This window comes from Haplochromis burtoni, unplaced genomic scaffold (assembly GCF_018398535.1).
Source record: "Haplochromis burtoni strain Fernald_Lab_line unplaced genomic scaffold, NCSU_Asbu1 Contig_50, whole genome shotgun sequence".
NCBI classification, from domain to species: Eukaryota; Metazoa; Chordata; class Actinopteri; order Cichliformes; family Cichlidae; genus Haplochromis; species Haplochromis burtoni.
The window spans coordinates 1,790,280-1,810,663 of record NW_024582411.1 but is presented as its reverse complement, the minus strand read 5'-3'; positions in this window follow the sequence as shown (position 1 = coordinate 1,810,663).

Below are 20,384 nucleotides of genomic sequence, written 5' to 3'. Positions count from 1 at the left end.
ATCCCTTGCCCTTCATGTTTCTCTGTGTCCCCTCTGTTCTGTGTAAGTCTGTGTCTGCATGTTTGAGTTCCCCTCTGTGTCCCCTCTGTTCTTAGAGTCCTCTGCCTTATGGTTTATGTTTCTGTGTTTCTTAGTTGCTGTCTCCACTGTGTCAAGTTCGCGTCTCTGTGTGATCCTTCCTGTTTTACTTTGAAGGTCCGTGTCTCATGTAAATGTGTCCTGCTTTGCTTGACTCGTCAGTCCTGATTTCTCCCAGCTGTGCCCTCCTTCTGTGTCTCATTCCCTTCGTTACTTCCCAGTGTATTTAAACCCTGTGTTTCTCTGAGTCAGTGTCGCGTTGTCCCTCATGCTGTGTGTGATTCTCCCCTTGTCTTCTGGTATGTGTTACAATTAGCGCTTCCCAGTTTAGTTTTGTATCTCTGTTATCGTTTGTCAGCAATAGAAACAGCTGTGAGTAAATCACACTGTTCTCAGACCTTACCATTTCCAGCAAAGACAGTTTATTGTCGTGGTACAACAGTACATCAGAATTCATTCTTGTGTTTGCCTGGCTAAAAAAAGTAGCTTCTCTGTGGCTCAAACTCAGGATTTACCTGTAGTCATCATATAATCTAAAAGTGTACACTTTTTGCTAGTTATATTACTAGTCATATCAACTAATATCATATCATGGTGTGTGAAGAACAGGTTACAATTTCCAGCAAAGAAATGTTAAATGAGCAGCCATTGTGTTTTAAATGAATGGATATTTTGTTGATAAGAACAATGACTTGTACTTAAGTAAACATTATGAGTCAATGATTTAAAAATTTAAGACAGTACATCCTTCCATCCATTTTCTAAACCTTGCACAGGTTCAGGTTGCAGAGGCAGCAGCTTGAGCAGAGAAGCCCAGACTTCCCTCATCCTGGTCACCTCTTCCAGCTCATCAAGGTCCTGGGTCTGCCCTGGGGCTTTCTCCTGGTAGGACATTCCCAGAATATATTCCCTGGGAGTCATCCAAGGGGCACAGTCAGATGCCCGAAACACCCCAACCAGCTCCTTTTAATGTTGAGGAGCAACATTAAAGCTCCCTCTCGAATGACCAAGCTCCTCACCCCAGAGATGGGGTTCCTCACTCGATCTCTAAAGGAGAGCCCAGCAAGGAATCGTATTTCTGCTGCTTGTATCCACAACCTTATTCTTTCGGTCACTACCCACAGCTTGTGACTATGGGTAAGGGTAGGAATGTAGACTGACGGTAAATTCCGCTCAACTCTCTCTTCATCACAACAGATCTCGAACCGCCACCTTATGAAGGTTGAGGTGTTTGTGCGCTCCAGTGATCCTGGGAACTAAGTTGTCAGGAGCAATCTGCCCCTGGTAGGGTCACCCGTGCAGATCCTGGGTGAGGGGCCAGACAAAGTGATTCAGGCAACCTCTATGCAGCATAATAAATCACAGGTCCAGCGTACCACGCCTGGGGCATGGTTAATTTGGTCCTACTCTGGAGTCAGGCTGGGTAGTACAGTTGGTGGCTGAACCTTAACCCATGGGGTCCATATTGTTCAGTGGTCTGTGGATCAGGTACCAGTCAGAGCTGGCGGTCCTGGTGCTCCGATCTAAAACTGGCTAAGTAATATAATAATAATAAAAATAAGACAAATCTATAAAACACTAAATATATTTAGTATAAATCTAAAGTGGCCTGCATCTGGGTGCATGTAGTAACATTTTTTGATGACCTTCAACTCTTCTTAAGCAACACTTTATTCGTGCAGTGCAAAACCAAAAGATCATATCAAGTCTCAATCCTATACTGCATGACCAAATATAGATGACATAGAGACATAACAGGGATGCAAAATATGTCTGGAAGGCTGCTTGGGTTTGGTTGGTATGACTCCAAAATAAACAACTTCCCCAAGTGGCTGCTCTCCGGGGCTTTAAGTGTTAATATTTGGATTCTTCTTTTTATGCAGCCAAGTGCAATGACCTTGCCATTTGTTGCCTTTGAAATCGGCGCATCAAAGACAGAAACCAGGTCTGTGACTCCTTGACTCAAGATGGTTTTAAGATGGTGATAAAACGGCACTAAGTTAGAGGCTCTCCGCTGTCAGTTTGCCATCATGATCGGGTTGGCAATTATCAGCAAACTAGTTGTAATAATATGATGATTAACTGACATTAATCGGCAAAAAATGTGCTTATCTGTTGCAGAAATTACAGAAATTAATTTGTTGTAGATCTGAAATTCCTCTGCAAAAGAGTGAGGTAGTTGCTGCAGGATCGCTTTAAGGTATGGTATGGTTTATTTATTTAGTGGTTGCTGAAACTTCTGACAATTTTTTTTAAAATTAATAAAATATTAATACAATCCCCCAAGTTTTAATTGTATCAAATTTGCTACATCTGGCTTCCCCCCCCCCTTTTTTTTTTCTTTTTTTTTGCCGTTTTTCTTTGAATCTATTGTGCAATTTATTTTTCACAGGGGAAAAAAATCACACTGATGATGTAGAAGTCTCAAAAACTCACATAAACTGCTTGAACAGGTGCTCAACAACTTTCCTTTTACATAGAAACAAAACCAGAATACAACCAGTTAGCATCCAACTGAGCTGAGTCCCCTGCTACAAATCACATGTTGCAGATGAGTTGTGCTTGTCAGTGCAGACTGACTCAGACCTATTTAAATATGTTTACAATCTGCCCTGACAGTGATTAAAGTTTATCTGTCTGTCGTTTGGAGACAGATTGCCTCCTACTAGGAAGACCTGTGCAGTTGACCTGTGATTGAAACTGGTTGCTCAAAGGTTGTTGGTGTTGCTGTTGTTTTTGAGGATATTCAACCTCGCCAACAGCAAAAAGAATAAATAAATAAAATAGAACAAATACTAACTAACGAGTCACAAGGAGGTTTCCTGCTTTTTAATCTAGCGTTGACTGAGGCATAAGCCCACCCTCTGAGGCCTCGGTTAGACGACATGCAATTTTAAATGCTGTAAATAAAACCAAAACAGCAGGATAACACATAATGATGTTGGCAGTTGTCAGGTCTTCATATGGTCACTTGCTGATCTCATTCAGTATTAATTAACCAGGTTTACAGTCAGCGAGGATATGCATGGGAATCACTGGACAGTGACCTTGATGGGCGCATCTCATCAAACTAATTAATTCATTACTGTTTCCTCCAAGTCCCATAAATCAACTTGTCACTCTCCACATGGCAACAGATGTAGAGGGCAGCAGACAATCTATTATGTTCATGTATAACTGCTGATACAAAACACCATTACGCTGTCGAGGATGAGAGGACACAGGTGCCCGTTAAGCAGAAGGATTTTCAGCTACTTTCTTCAACCTAATTTGCTGAGAGGTGATTGCACAGAGATTTACAGTATTACTTAAATTCAAATATAAAAAAGATCTGAGTGATAAAGACTAAGCCCTACATGTTTCTCAAAAGCAATTATAAAACAGATCCTCCACCCACAAAGATGTACATCAGTCGGGAAGGATTTTGTTATAATGTAGAGGCAGCTAAGAAGGTACGCAGAGGATATTTCTGTTTCATTTAAATGGCTATTGCAGGCACAGCATGCATTCATGCAGCATATAGGATATATTACTTAGTGAAAGCCATTCATTACTCTAAAGCCTAAATTGATTAATTGCCATATTGGCATTTAAATGCCAAATGCCACTCACTACAGTTAACAACAATAAGTACCTGCAATTTTGAACTGGGTTGCAAACATGCTAACAATGTATCTGGAAAACACTAGGATGCAGTTTTGTAAATGTTTAACCTGCAATATTATTTAGGCATTTGTTATATTTGAATTTGAATTTATTTATTTAAAAGGGACAGTGCAGTTTAACATACTGGTAGTTCAAGTGCAAGACATGAAACTGATGTGCCGCACATAGGTTTATAGCTACTGCTAATTTTCAACAATTGTCCCTTGTTGGGCTTACAATCTAAATAGATAATTTTACAATAAAACGTACATTTTCATAAAACCAAATTACATCATAAATACAATTACAGTTACTCGACAATAATTTTAAATAAAATTAAAATCATTAGTTAAAATGACTACATCTTTGATTTCCCTTTAACCACACTTTAACCTTCAATGTAAAAGATCTAATGTCTGTAATCAATTTGATATCGGTTGGAAGTGTGTTCCACAGATGGCAAGCCTTTATAGAAAAAGCTGACTGGAATATTCACATGAAGCCAAGTTTCAGTTAAACAAAGATAATCCAAATTTGAGTCACAAAGAAGAGTATAAATCTGATCTATTTTTGGAATAACACTCCGAATATTTAAGTAGCCACCAAGAATACCTTTGGGTTTGGATTTTAAGTCTGATAACACTTTGGCATGATTAACAGTTTGAAAGAATAGATACTGTTTTTGTTTCTGAGCTGCACATTGCTCAGTTTTTTCTATTCTTGTTTCTTGGAAAGCCATGGTAGATTCTTCATTAAGCACAACGGCTTGTTCCATTTCCGTCCCAGCCTTCAATTCTGTGACTTTCTCTGCATTCAAATGATGGGACTCACTATTACGACGCATTACAGAATCTGGTTGAAGTGTCTTTAGATAATCAGTAGAAAACGCTGCTTGTTCCTGGCTCAGATCTTGCCCTTCGGACGGGTGCTGTAGTTCCTTCCCAAATGCGCCGATCACAGCTGCGATCGGCACTTTATTCACATTTTCAAACCCATGTATTCTTAAAAGTACTCCATAAAACAACATTATACAGCTAAACTTGTCAGAAATTTCAAGAGAAAAATTGTGGACAGGACAATAAAAAAATCTGGCTAATGCAGGGCTTATGTTTTTGTAGTAGCAAAATTAGCCAGAGTATGTGAGAAGTCAGCACATCATTGCTAGTTGAAGGTTTGTTTAAGTGTCTGACTCATTTTTCTGAATTGGTTTCATCTTCTTTGTTATTAAAGCATACTCTGCAGTTAACACTACTGCAAAGTAAAAAACTGAGTCCTTGAATTGGGCTGACTTTACTATCAAACCAGATCTTTCAGGGTCTTACGTTGCAGCGAGCACTGATACTCCTCCAGGGCTGTGCATGCAGTATCTTACCTCTCAGTACCCTTTGGCTGACTGGCAGGGTTTTGTTCAGGTGTGGGCCTCTATGAACCCCACAGGTCTCACTTACCTGAGTGCACCTCCGCCCACAGACACCCTTTAATCCTCTAAGTGTAGGGTTTTAAAGCTCAACAAAGGATGTCCTTTAAGCTTCGTGCTGAATGGATGTGCTCAGGATGTGATTTTTAAAAATGTAAAGGTTAATGGAAGTCGTGCACAGTTATCGGCGCTCAAACTACTACACAAACAAATAAACCAACACGTGTATGCATAGATGAGAGAGGTGGAAACATGGGAGATCCATGCATATACACCTCACATTATTGAAACTGCTCATGCATGGCTCTTACAGCTAGACATATTAGACAGTGGCTTTTTGAGCCATCTATTTATTTATTGGACATCTTCTAATAGAAATTTCTTTAATTTTTAAGTGTTTTCTAAACCAGTTCTTTAACGAAAACTGTTTTGTTTTTTTTAGCTAGATCAAGCCCAGTGCTGTGCTGTATCTCTGCTTGATAATGCCTGCAGTGCTGAGTGGCTACCCTGCATATAATGAGCTATGTCAATAATGAGAGAGAAGAGTTTTAATACTTCATTAGATAAGTGCAGTGCCTTAAAATGTTTTCAGTCTGCTTGGACTTGCAGAATTAATAAAAAAAAAACTATTTATGATAAATATAGCATACTCTTAATTAAAGCATCTGGTGAGTTGAGCAAACATTTAATCAAATCAGTGTGTAGTAATAATTTAGCTGCTCAAGATCAGACTCACCCACTCCTCTTATAACGACGTACTTCCTGGCTTTCCTTGCCGTTTGTTCTTGTTCTCTGTGGTCCACCCCCTCATCCCCTTTTCGCTCTCCTTTCTCCTCAGGTCCCCTGGGGGTCTGATGTTCCTAAGAACCATGGCAGATCCTTCTTGAAGCCCTCCCCACTACACAACCATCATCGTGAGTGTCTTAATTTTGTTGCCTCTCATAGCATTTTGTATGCTCTATTTGCAAACATATTATACATCAGTACATTTGTCGTTAATAACATCCCGCTCTGCCATCTTCTGTCATATTCAATAGATTTTCATCTGAGTTGAGATATTTCAAGGTCTTTTCACCTTGAAGCATCAACAAATCATACTGCTCACAGCATGTGAAAAGGATTTACAAAACAAGCCTCTGTATGTAGTGTATGTGCCTCCTTGTTCCAATAAAGGTCACTGAGCATCTCCCACATCAGCTTTAAAGGTAAGCACTTTGTCATCGCATTAAATGGCACAAAAATATTCTGTGCTGAACACTGTCCATGCCTCAGAAAATAATGAAGACTTTAGCTTCATTATATGCAACTCCATAAAATAAACAGTGAATAATACAGTCAGTATAATGTATTTTTTCTTATTCACAGCCACAAACTGTCACATTTTTTCTGTGTTAGTGAGTGGGAAGTAATACATCAAAATACTGAACATATTTCATTTCAGAAGCATGTATAGTTAATTAAATAAAATAAACACTCCATGATTCAATGGCTTTAGCAGCAATAACTTGAAGTAATAATTTTCTGTGTGACTTTATCAATCTTGCACATCATTGAGGAGGAATGTTGGCCCACTCTTCTTTGCAACCTTGCTTCAAGTATGCAGAAAGTGCTTTCTTGAGGTCCCACTAGAGCATTTAAATCAGGTTGAGGTCTGGACTTTGACCTCGTTTCTTCTCTTTTTAAGCCATTCCATTGCAGATTTGCTGCTGTGCTTGGGATTATTGTCCTGTCATATGACCCAGTTTCAGCCAAGCTTTAACAATCATGCAGATGGTACACAGAGGAGTTCATGGCTGACTCAGTGATTGCAAGGTGCACAGGTTCTGTAGATGTCAAACAAGCCCAGACAACAGCAATCAGAGAGCGTTGTGAAGTTTGAAGACGATCTATGAAAAGTTGTGTGTTTCACATTTGGTGTGACTTTGACCTGATTTTCACCAAATTTAAGTCAGGTCGAGCTCTTATTGGTATCTACACAAAATGTGAAAATAATATATATTAAAAACTGTGGACAGCCAACAAACAGACAAACAGATGTCAGGGTGATCAGAAGTTGTCAGTCAGTCGCAAACTGGTCTCTAGACCTCTGCGATTGTGGAATTAAAGACTTCTAGAATAATCCATTTTTACATTTGTTTAACTTTTATTTGAGGTTGGCCCAAACCTGAGTGAGTAAACTTAGCATGTCACTGCTGACCCACCACCAATGCATATAATCTAAAACGGCTAACTTGTCTGTGTTTAGGATGTACAATTTTTGCATTTAACATTTTTGCCTTAAAGTGTGAACATTATCAGAATTGGCATAGTTCAGTATGTCAATATGCTAATTTTATTATTATTAATCTAGCCACAGCTTTACAAGCTTTATCATGCCAGCAGCAGCAGCTACAGGCAAACCACTGAAGAGTCTGTTGTTAAGCTTTCAATTTCAATAACAAAGCTGAAAGATTTTAAGATTCTACAAACATATATTTTTTTATTTTGGTTCTTAAAGAATTTAGGCTAAAAAGCTGAGCAAGTAGTGTGCACTCGACAGACTTAATTACTCTTCCTCCTGAGACAACCAGCTGATTTGTTGGAGAGTAAGAGTCTATACTTCCATACACAGATACAGAATATCGTGTTTAACAAAAGCATATCAATCAGTTTCTGTTTGCTTATTGAGTTTGTACAGGGTATTAAAGAAGGTGGTGTTTTGTTTACACACATACTGTATGCAATCCAGCAGTCCAGCAGTGTGAGATTAATTGAAAGGTGCTTTCATGCTCAGTAGTTTCACACTTTCAAATTACACTTGCGTTATTTCTAAATTACCAAGAAAGCGAGGCAAGAGTAGATCATTTAGAAGCCAAGTCATCCTCTGTTTCCTGACAACATCTGTCCTACACCAACTGAGTAACTATGCAAAAGTGCAGGCTATAATGTTCCACGCATGGCATGCTTCTGTTCTACAAATCACATCAATCAGCTTGTACATCTGCTTCTCTGCTTGAAATGTGTCATCTGCTAAGTGAGAGAGAAAGTAAGATGAATTAATGATGGTGCGCAACTGTGTAAACCAAAGATGTAAATTTGACACGATGGGTTTTGCCTCAAAACTTTGTAAAGCTTGCTTTAGAAGTTGTGCTTCAACTTTCTCTTGATTTCGTTTAATGAATAAGATCGACTATTTCTCAGCCGCCTTCAGCGCTCAACATTTGTCTCAAGTTTATGATTGGTGGGGAAAAAAAGCATATCGTTTTGTAAAGGATACCTTGACATTAAATTTAATTTATACATTTTTTAATTATTCAGCAGACATACAACATCCTCTGCAGCAGGGGTTGATTGCTGTGAATCCTCTTCCTATTTACAGTACTATCATTCCCCAGGCCCCATCTTTTTTATGCTTTTGTTGTTGTTTGCTCTGTATTTAGAAACTAAATTATTTCAAGCTGTTTCTCCCCAAACACCTCATTTTTACTCTGCAGCCCTGAAACGCTATTTTGCATTTTTTATTACACAGTAGGTTCCTTTGTTTTCTGTGTTCATGGTTACATCAGCTACAATAAATACTCATGTGAAAAAATAAGTTTTCACAGGGCCCCATGCAATGCTGTGAAAAACCAAGTGTATGATTCAATAACGCAAGCAGCAATAGTTTACAACATCGCTTCAGTTTATTGAGGTCTGCAGGGTCTGGGGCCAAGCTACTGCTGCTGGGCCAACTCAAAACCTGTGACTGCAAAGCAAGCCTAAATCATCACTCCTCCACCACTGCAGAGGTATGAAGTGTTTGGTTTTCTCATGGTGCTGTGTTTTACAGTCAAACATCTCCACTTTAGTCTCATCTGTCCAATTGTTCCAGAAATCTGGTTTGCTCTGATGCAACTTTTTGTTACTGTTTTAGAGAAAAGAGACTTTAACTGGCAACTCTTCCAAAAAAAAGCTTTGATCAGTCTTTTCCTAATTTTACTGCCATGACCTTTAACATTTAATCTACTAACTGAAGCCTGTAGAGTCTGAGATGTAGTTTTTGGCTATTATGATGTGGTCTGAAGATTTCAAAGTCTGACTTTTGATCAATTTCCTGGTATGTCCACTCCTGGGAACATGCACCTGAATGCTTTAGAGCAGCACGCTGTCAAAACTTCATGATGATCAGTTGATCAACTGCATTTGATTAGCAGCGCATGGCTGCTACCTACCCACTTGGCTTTTGACAAGATTGTCTTGTGAAAACTTTTTTTTTTCATGTGATTAGTCTCAGGAAACTGTTATCCTTTCTATACAGTATCCAAAACAAATAACAGAAAAAAAACTTAGCACAGAATTAAAAATATTTCCTTGGCACAGACCTAGAAAAGCTGAAGCCTCCAGATACAGAGCACATACAGCAAACAGTGCACAGCAATCCTGTACAAACACACTGCAGGCAAGCCACCAGAAGTCTGTTTTTATTCTTATTTGTGTAGTTCACCTGGGACTTTTTTAGTCCTTTATCTGTGTATTGACTGTGTCTGAGAACAAAAGGAGCTAAAACATGACAGGATCAAAAATAAAAAGTCTGGAGAGCTATTGTTTTCTTATATGCTTCTGTTCTGTGCTGGTTAGAAACGTTTTATCTTAAATCAATCCATCACACCAATGTGACAGTTTTTTTCTGTCTGAAAACACATCCAAGTGTGATCAGTTCCATTTTCTAGAGGCAATTTGTGGGGCAATCAAGATAAATACAATACATAAAATTGTCCTGCTCTGACAGTTCGCTGACAGGTTTTGTGTCTTTCTGTGCTGTGCATGCCTTACTATAATAACATCCTCACTCATTTCAGTATTAGAGCTGATTCATGTGCATATTTGACAATTGCTCATTCCTCAAAAATACATTTTCCAGGAATAGTTCAAAAGACATTCATGTGATGTCTATAGAAAGGAAACCCAGCATGAGCAAATTTAGCAAAAAAAAAAAAAACATGAAAGACACAGGGGTCAGTATTCAGTAGCATTCATGCGGAACATCTTGTGAAATCCATCTTTTCAAAGATCACCTACTGTTTTGAGAGGAAAATATAGCACCACTGAGCGAAGAAGGTGTTCTTAATATCATGCACACTGAGCTCACAGCATGAAAATTAAGTCAGAAATTTTCCTCACTTCTTGGACACCAGGAGCTCCGAGCACCTCTGAGGAATGAAAGGCTTTTCTTTATCTCTACACCAAAGTTCTTTTTCCCTGCATGAACGAGAGGATCTACTGAGGCAGTACATTTCTTCTTCGCTGCAGAGACTTCTAATTCTTTTGCTTAATTGCATTCAGGGATTCTATTGTTCATTTTTTATCTGGCTGCTTTTACTTCCAATTTCCTTCCTGTTTCCCATTCGCCCGTGGCTCCTTAAAAGACACCACACAGTGACTAAGGCTGGGCAATTTACCTCAATAAAGCTAATTAATTTAGGCAAACAAATGGCAGGAAAAGAAATAATGGGAAATTTTGCAGGATTTGCAGTCATCTAGAAAAAAATCTATTTTCCTTTAACATAAGATTATAGAAAACTTTAAATCATGTGCAATAATAATAATAATAATAATTGAAAAAAAACCCAATGCTTTACTGCCAGTTTCTATTTAAAGCTGCTGTACTTTTACTGACCAGTGTTGAGGAACCCCCGAAATCTCATGGTGTACAATTTATTTCTGGATTACTTATTACCACATAACACTGCATTACCATGCAATAGGTTTTCCAGTCTATTTGCTGCTATCATAATGATCAATAATAACCAATTACCTGAAGTAATAGCTTTGGAATGTGGAGGACATCGAAAGAAAAAAACTCTTCTGGAACAAATGTACCCATTCCAGATGTTATCTTTGTTCATTTATACAAAATAATAAACATATTTCCAAGTTACGGTCTCAAAACCTGTTAGCAAAATTTGGGTTATTTATGTTGGTTTGCTAGTGATCTTTTTTAATTGCATTAGCTAATCGGCTAATGCTAACAGACTGCTCAGACAACATGATTTGTCAGTTGCAGTGCTGATCCTGGACCAACATTGTTATGATGATGATACAGGGATATCAGGGATATATTTATTTTAACACACTGCCAGAAAGTCAGATCTTGCATTTACTGTCATTACTTGTTTTAAAAGGCCAGTGGATAAAGTTATTGTTTGCCTTCTGCTGTGGTTCACTCTGTGCTGCTATGGATAGGTCCTCCTTTTAAAGCTGCAGTGCTTCTATGACAGATGAGTTACCAACTCAACAAATAACAGGAGTAATACTGTAGCTTCACAGCACTCCTGGCAGTACAGCCATCACTGCGCAAGTACATTGATGCATGTAGTCATTAATGCATGCATTTAGAACAAATGTAGCTGTAAAGCGCAGCTATCACATTGGGAGTTATATGATCCCAAAGCTGCAGAGCTCCGGTCTGTCCAGAATCATTCAGAGGAAGAGAGCTGCAGAACAGGCGTCATTAGTTCTCTTTCTAAATGCCATCGCACAAACTTGTGCATGAGCAGACACAGAGCAGGATGCATTCACTCTCAATGGAGTCATAACCAGCAGCAGAATTACATAATACAGTATGATAATCAAGCCAAAGCCTTTTTCCTGGGGATCTGTGAATGGCTCTCCTGGGCTCCCTGCAATACTTTGTGAAAACTGTCAGTCTGCTTAACAATATCCATATAATGTCCAATATTCAATGTTCCCTCACTTAAAGCGATTCAGTATATTTCAGCACCCTAAAATTAGGAGTTCCAAGTTCTGCAAGAGCAGATGTAACTCAAGGACACACAAGCCCTCACAACCGGTAATTTGTTATTTCAGTTAGTAATCGTGATGATCTGCACATTACCAATGTCATCTTTAAAGCGTCACTTCTTCAGATTGTAATCGTAATAGCTGGCTGAGTGCAGCAAAAGGAGTTTGCATGCTCCACAAATTTGGTTCACAATTAAATATCTCATTAACTAATGGATGATTTGTATCAACATTTTGTTCCAGCATTTGTGGTCATCACTAATTACAAATTTATTACACGCATGAGTGCAGTGATGTAGTAATTTGTGTGTGTGTGCGTGTGTGTGTGTGTGTGTGCGTGTGTGTGTGTGTGTGTGTGTGCGTGTGTGTGTGTGGTAGAAGTAAGTAATTACAAAATTATTAATTTAGGTCACTGTGTAGGTAGACGGTTACAATCTCATGGAATGCTAATAAAAGGAAAAACACATACATTTCAACACAATAATGAAAAGTTTATTACAAACACTGACTTTAACTGCAATGTTTGTGACTGTATGCAGTCCTGTGAAAAACTTATTATGCCTTTACTACTTCCACAGGAGTGTAAGTATCAGCCACTTATACTCCTCAAAGTATTAAATTAACTGATCATCAGCAAATGTGCACTTCTCTCTAAATGCAGTTTTGGCACTCTGGACTGGAGCATTCAGGTGTGTGTTAACAATGCCACAATCATCCCAGGAGTGGGCATTTCCTACCAAACAGCTAACACCTCACTGTCAAGCATGGTGGTGGAAGGGTAATGATTTGGGTTTGGTTTGAGCACCTTGCCACCTTTCCATGAACTCCTCTTTTTATCTATCTATTCTATAGTCAGATGTGAGAACATCTGTCCAACAGGAAAAGTGCTACTAAAATTGGGTCTTGTACCAGGACAATGATCCCAGCAGCAAATTCACAACAGAATGGACCTCAATGTATTGCAATGATTAAGTTCTGGTTTGATAAACAGTTGTGATTGTAACTGTTTATCAAACCAGTGCCGTGTCTTCAAACCTAACCGAACTCAAGCAATGTTGTACAGAACAGCCACAATTCCTCTCCAGTTATATGAGAGACTGATGAAGCCATAAAGAAAACAATTACGTCAAGCTACTGCTGCTGTGTTTCTACAAGACACCAAATCATGATGTGTACTTAGATTTTTACATGGTATACTTGGATACCACTGAGTCTTGTGAACATTTACTTTAACTCATACTTTTCTGAACATTTAAATGATGCAAGAGTGCAAACAGTCAAATGAAGGGGTCAAAAAGGAGACCCAAAGCACCAAATTGAATTTAATAGATAACCACTATTCCTTTAGAGACTAGTACATTAAATTTCAGCTAGTAGCTATTATTTTACAAACCTGAAATGTATTATTTAAGCTGCTCTCATGGGGATGTTTTAAGCAACTGAAAACAGATGATTCAAGGTAAAAAACTAAACTAACCCACCGTATGTTGTACTTTTAGACACAAAGATCCTTCCAGGTGTGCATAGGTTCAGAAAACCTTGGAAATACAGAAACACAAGCAGATCAGTACAAACTGGCTAAACTCTTCAAGGTCTCTTTGCACTAAAGAACACGCATGCCTGCATCCTACTCAAAGGACGTCTAAGCTGCCCAAAGAGCGGGGTTCAATCATAGAACAATCATAGAATCGTAGAACTACCTTACTAAGAGTTACAGTTGTTATTGCAAATAAGCACACGAGGGTGCAGGTGAATAAAACACAAATTTTAAAAAACTTAAGCAATAAAATATTAAAAATTAATGTGCATTAATTTGTCAAACAATACTGTGGGTCCTACATGTACATTACCTGTTCAGCAACTAAGAGCACGCAGTCACATCTAGCAAAAAGCTAAACACACTGGATCATTTAGCATCTAAAGTACCAGACATTTTTCTCTGAGAGAAGCAAATGGTGACTGAAAAAGAGCTAAATGGAGAGTGAATAGATGGCCAGAATCACAACTGCAAATTAACTAATGTTGCGTGAGAAAAGGTAACGTTGTCATTTTTAAAATGGCAAAGATGATAACGAGTCAATATTGTGTTTATAACTTTTTGAGCTGGACCCAAGTGGTAAAAGAATGATGAAAAGTTCACATTACCTTGTTTCTAATAAGCACATGCATAGATAACTCCATGTTTCCAGACCTGGCAAAATATTTTAATGCTGTATAAATATTCATAGCGTATGCACAACTAGATTTGGGCAGGAACTCACAAAAATATGTTTATCAAATCCTGATTCATGACTTACTTATGATAAGACAAGTACAGAAAAGGTTTTGTGTGAAGGTTCTTAAAATTTTAAACCTGCAGTGCTGGCAAAACAATTTAAACTTTTATGACCTGGGTTCATCATTCAAGAAGAGAAGCTGGTTTTACTGCTTCTACTGAGCTGAGCTGCTTGTTGCAGAGGAAGATTCAAATGGACACTTGTAAGAATCCTTTCTCTTGATGCCAAGATGTTTAAAATTGACTCTCGCTGATTTCAGTCTTGCTCAAGCAGATGTCATGGACACCTGCTCTGAACTTAGTCAAATTTCCTTATATTTGGACAGTTATTGCAGGAATTCACTAAAAACCTGAGAGTTAAATTAATATTTAAACCCTTTAAAACAGAATTTATCTCAATGCTGGCATCTGGTCTGTGGACCTTTACTCATGTTAATAAAATGTTCTGTTGCCCATTTGTGGCTTCATTTTCATCCAATATTAATATGGAAATTAGTCAGAAGAGGCTGGTTGGCTTGTCATCCAGCACAGCACATCCTAGGTCAAAGGTTATTTGGGATATTCTTTCTTCTGCTGCCAAGCTTATGTTACAGCTATTCTCTGTAGGTTTTGCATTGGTTTGTTTCATATAGAAGGAGATAGTTGCCCACTTCCACATGTTGTCTTGCTGATCAGTAAGATACAGAGTACAATTAAGTCTGGCCCACAGTGGACTGGAGGGGAAAACAATTCATTGCTGTTTATTGATTCTGTATTGACAAACGTTTGTTGTGTGTGTGAACTGTGAACTTGTGAAGCTTGAAGCACAAAGAAAAAGAACTCAGTGGAAGTCTGAGACAGTTCAAGTCCCTCCCTTCATGTTTTAACATGTTTCTGAAGACTGTAAAAAGGACTATAAAAAGTCTCAAAGCAGCCATTTAGTAGACTGGACTTTGAACAAAAAAAAACTAGAAATAATAACTTTTTTGAACTGCAAATTAAATCTCAGAAGACAAAAGTGCCAACTGGAAATAAGATGCAGGGAAATGGGAACACTGTTGTCTCCTGACACGTTATACCTTTACAGTCCAAACATGTAAAATGTATGTCAGTGTTTCATATGTTAAAAATAGTTTTCAGATTCAGTTTTTCTTAATGCAGTTGTTCCCACCAACAGTATAATTTCACTGGATGCATTTGCAGCATTTATATAGATCCAGAGGAACAGATCTGACCAATTAGACCACTACATTTGGCAACAAGGGTGCTATAGCACACCGGTTATGAATTTGCAATGATATGGAAAGAGTATATACCTCAGGCACACAGGTAGATGCTGCTCTGGGTCAACGGGCTCTCTGAAATTATTTCTCAGCCTCCTCAGATGTGGTCCCAGCTCAGCCAGCAAGAGCTCAAACTGCCCCACTGACATCCTGAAATATGTACGAAAGCATTCATACAGCTTCAGTGCCTGGATCAGGCAATGAAATTCTGCCTGCTGCTGTCTTCTGTGAGAAATAGATGAACCCAGAATCTCAGTTTCTTCTTCTTCTTGTTTAGAAAAATCAGGACCATCTTATCACTTGATGTTACCTTCATCTTTTTTAGTGAGTTTTTTGAGGACAAATTTTCTGCAAAACGCAACCCTTTGGTAAGTTTATACATAACACAATAAGTTTCTATTAGAAAAAATGTGGAATTTTGTGTCACTCTTTTGCAACCAGTTCTGTGTGTAATGGCCTTTACTATGGCTGCATATGCAGTATAGTTAAGTAAAATATTCAAGTGCCATTGTAGACTAATGTATTTCTGCATTTTTAAGCATTTTGCTTTTTTCAACATATATGTGAAATATGGCTAATTAAGAAATGATGTCATGTTTGCAAATACTTAAAGTGCTAACCTATGCTAACCTAGCTACTGGATAGCTTCTGGGTCTAAAAAATGAAGCCAAGGCAGAAAATGCTATTTGATGCTCTTTTACAGAGAAAAGTTTTCTGCCTTGACCTTTGTAACCCTGTCCTGCTGTATTTTTGGCCTTAATTACTCATTTTTTTGGTCACAGCCAGATCGCAGATCTCTTCCCAGATGCCTTAACGTCCACTCACACCCTGGGTCATCTGACCTCGGGAAATCACATGATAGGGTGGGGCTAGGTTTCACAATGAGCTCACCCGAAACCCTGGCTGATTGTGACCTACACCCGTTTTCATGCCTTGGCTCATGTGATTAGGTAGAGGATCATCAGGGGTCCTTTTGTCCCTCTTTGGGGGGAAACGCCACAGGGTTTAAATCTGGGACTTTTCACCATTTGACCCTAGAACTGAAGAAGCTTCTCGGATGAGAGGTGAAACGTCTTCAAGCAACTTAAAGAAGTCCAGACGCTTTTCTTTCCGAGCTCCTTAGACTATTAAACACATTGTACTCCTTTTAAAAGGAATTTGTGTTTTTTTTCTAAATACTTTAATCATTTTTTTAACATGGATTTCAACGTCTTTAATATTTCAACATATTTTAATAAGTGACCTTTTTAACCTGGTTTCAAGAAATAAGATAATTAATTGAAATAAATAAACCAGTTAAAGAAAAGCAGGAAATTGTAAAATAATAACAATAAAAAATATACACATGTACTGAATAATAACCAATAGGCTAACACATAATAAATTGTGTTTGTTTATAAATAATCTGTATTCATAAGTATCATGTTGGTAACGACAGTGTTGATATTTGTAAATAAAAAATATTACATTTATTATATTCATGTACATTTCCTGCACCTGTCGTCAACGTCCACATGATGTCCAGAAAAATTACCCAGTCCAAAGTTCAACTGTTGAACATCATATTGACGTCCAAGTTGGGTCATGGTTAGACGTAAAAATTGTGGACTTAGTTTGAACATCGTATAGATGTCCAGAACTGGTCATGGACCAATGGACCCAATATAGACATGATCTGCACATTTATCTGACGTCCAATGTTTAGTGGGAAGACACTCCTAAACCTTGTGGGAAACCTTCCCAGAAGACCTGAAGCTGTTATTGCTGCAAAGGGGGGACCAAGATCATACTAAATGCTGTAGGTTAAGAATGGGATGTCACTCAAGTTCATATGCGTGTGAAGGCAGACGAACTAATACCTTTGGCAATCTAGTGTACATAGCTAGACAGACAGATAGACTTTTAATCCTGCACAGGGGAAATTCATTTGCTATACCACAAGAGAATAAAAAATGAATTAGAGATGCATTAAAAAGAAATAAAAATAAATGAGAAAAATAGTTTTCATAAAGCCAACATTTGTAAAAATGCACAAACAAAACAATAAAATTGATTTGTATTGTGTACAATATACAATAAAATACACTCGAATATACAGAGAAGACATGTCACAGAGACTGTTTTTATTTGTACCTAAAGTGTAGTGAGATTGATAATATACGCACTTGTATTCTTTAGCAATTATTTATAATTTACATATTTATTAGTGTACAGTTTGATTGCTATGGGGATGAAGGACCTGCAATAACGCTCCATTGTACCCAGTGCCTGTAACAGCCTACTACTGAAGGAGCTACTCAGGGCCTCCACGGTCTTATCCAGGGGCCTCATCTCATCCAGCTTCTATATGGAGTCTAAGGGACTGGCCAGGGCAAAGTTAGCTCTCTTCACCAGTCTATTAAGCTGTTTCCTGTCCCTTTATGTACTGCTACCTCCCCTAGCAGACAATCACAAAAAGGATTGCAGAGGCTATCACTGTATCATAAAAGCTCCTCAGTCATGTCCTGCACACCCAAGAAGACCTCAGCCTGCACAGCAGATGGACCTGACTTTGGCCCTTTTTTTCAGAGGTTCAGTATTAAAGTGATCACCCAGAAATTTGTACATATTCACCATCGACATCCAAACCTCGCTGCAATGGGCAGTGATTTTCTCTTAAAATTAACCACCATCTCCTTCATCTCACTGAGAGTGATGTACAGGTGGCTGTGTATCTGATGAGATATCAGTAACACACGCACCATCTCATGGATTACTGACTACCTGACAGTTCACTGTCTGATTTGGTGATGTGGGCCACAGGAGCTCCACAGGGGATAGGGCTGTTCCCATCCCTGGTCACCTTGGTCACCTCAGACTTTCAGTACAGCTCTGGGTCATGCCACTTACAGAAATAGTTTAACCGTTGTGGAGAGGTGGGATATGTTAGTGATGAGTAGGAGCAGTAGAAGGCCCGAGCACATGTAGTTAGGGAAGAATCATCTGCCTGTCGATGTGAAAAGCACCACAGAGAGATGATGATTGACTTCAGAAGAAAAAGGTTGGCAACACAAACAGGAGTGTTGATGCGATGGAGGAGTAGGAGTGCCTGGCTGAACCGGATGAACAGCACAACACTTTCTTAAGGAAGCTAAGATAATTGAATGTGTGAAGGAAAATGATGGAGCTTTTCTATCACTCACTTGTGGAGGGTGTGTAAAAGACTCTCTGAATTATGGAATAAAGTATTTACATCTCATCATCATTAACCCAGTTTGTTGAGTGTGTGTTTACATCTTGAACTAACAGGTTTTGCTTTATCTGGAAAATCCCAGAGTGAAATCACAAGTTACTACCCGTGACAGAGTGTCTTTTGATTTATTTGATTTTTAATAGAAACCTGACAGATAGATGGATGTTTTGCTGGTTGAGTAGATAGGAACTGCCCACCTTGTATTAACTGACCACAGCAAGATTTTTTTGTTTATGATTTATGGGATGAAATGTTCAGCAGTTTTTTGCTGACTTTACGTACTGTTGTGTAACAAAAAAAGAGACTTGAATATTGCAGTCTGTGAAATACAAGCTGTATACACATCACCGCACAGTGCAGTTTTCTTCAGGAGTGCAAAGGTTGAAATATGTTTGGAAAGAAAATTATTGTTCTGACCCCAGGCAGTTAAAAATGGTAATTTTTGTCCCGGGAGTTGTGCTAGGTTGAAGGTTACATCAGTGCAAAAGAAATAAATAAATATGTTTAGGTTTTGGCTTCAAAAAAGCAAGAATAAGTTATATCTCCATGACCTGAGGACTGTGCCACAACCTGCAAACTGGAGGAGTAAAAGAGCCAAGTCATTTTCTACCTTAAATTTTAGCTGTGGAGAGAGTCACATTGATTTTGTGACACTCTCCACTTGAACCTCATCATAGTAGCAAGAGAAACCAATATACTGTCCACTGTATGTGTGATATGCCTCAAGGGCAACGCATGTATTGAGACTAATATTAGTACAAGGACGGACCCTGGAGATTCATTGCATGACATTTATGTACAGCTGAGCACACTAAACCACCCTATCCCACACAAGAGGAAAACCAGATTAAATTGAAAAGAAATATATGAAAGTGATATATTGCATGAATTATGAATAGTTTCATCATTACTCAGTAACTGAAATATTTATTTTCTTGTTGAAACTCTTCCTTTTTTTTGGTATATGTGGTAGAAATACAAAGTATTATCTGACCAGTGTAGGCTGGACAGAAAGCATCGAAGCCAAAGTATGAGACTGATTCTCTTTCTTGATTTAGAAGTTTTGTGTTTGCATGTATTCAAATTCTGGGAAGGAACTCAACAAGAGAGAATATAAACCAGGACAAATTTTAATTCTCACTTTCAACTATGAGAAAATTATAGTCTTAAACACAAGATCATATTCAGGGCAATGAAATGGCCGGGAAAAAAAGTGTTATCATTTGTGTTATTTTTTTCCAAGCTGAATGGCAGGAGACTCACAGGTCGGAAATCCAGTCATGTCCACAGTTAAAATAAAGTAAGAAAAGTTTCACTTTATTTCTTTTCCAAAACCTAAATCAAATTAGTATGTGTCTTTTCAGAGTATACATGTTTTTCAAGGTACTTTTCAAGCTAGATTTTCTGAAGCACTCACGATAGTCTGTGAAATTAGTCTGTCTAATTTTTTACCGTCTCTTCATGTAATCCCAGACTTACTTTGTGATCTTAAAACCAGCTCTCTGCATGAGCCTTGCCATCTTCTGCAGGATTTTTTTCTTCTTGTAACCTAATATACTTTTCTAGCTGCATATTTGGGGTCATTCACATGAAGTAGAATTAATCTCAGACAGTCAGGTGATTGTAATATAAGATGGATAAGCTTATATGTGTAACTGAATGTCACTTAAGCAATGGAATTAAAATGTAGATATTGTAAATTCTTAACAGATATTA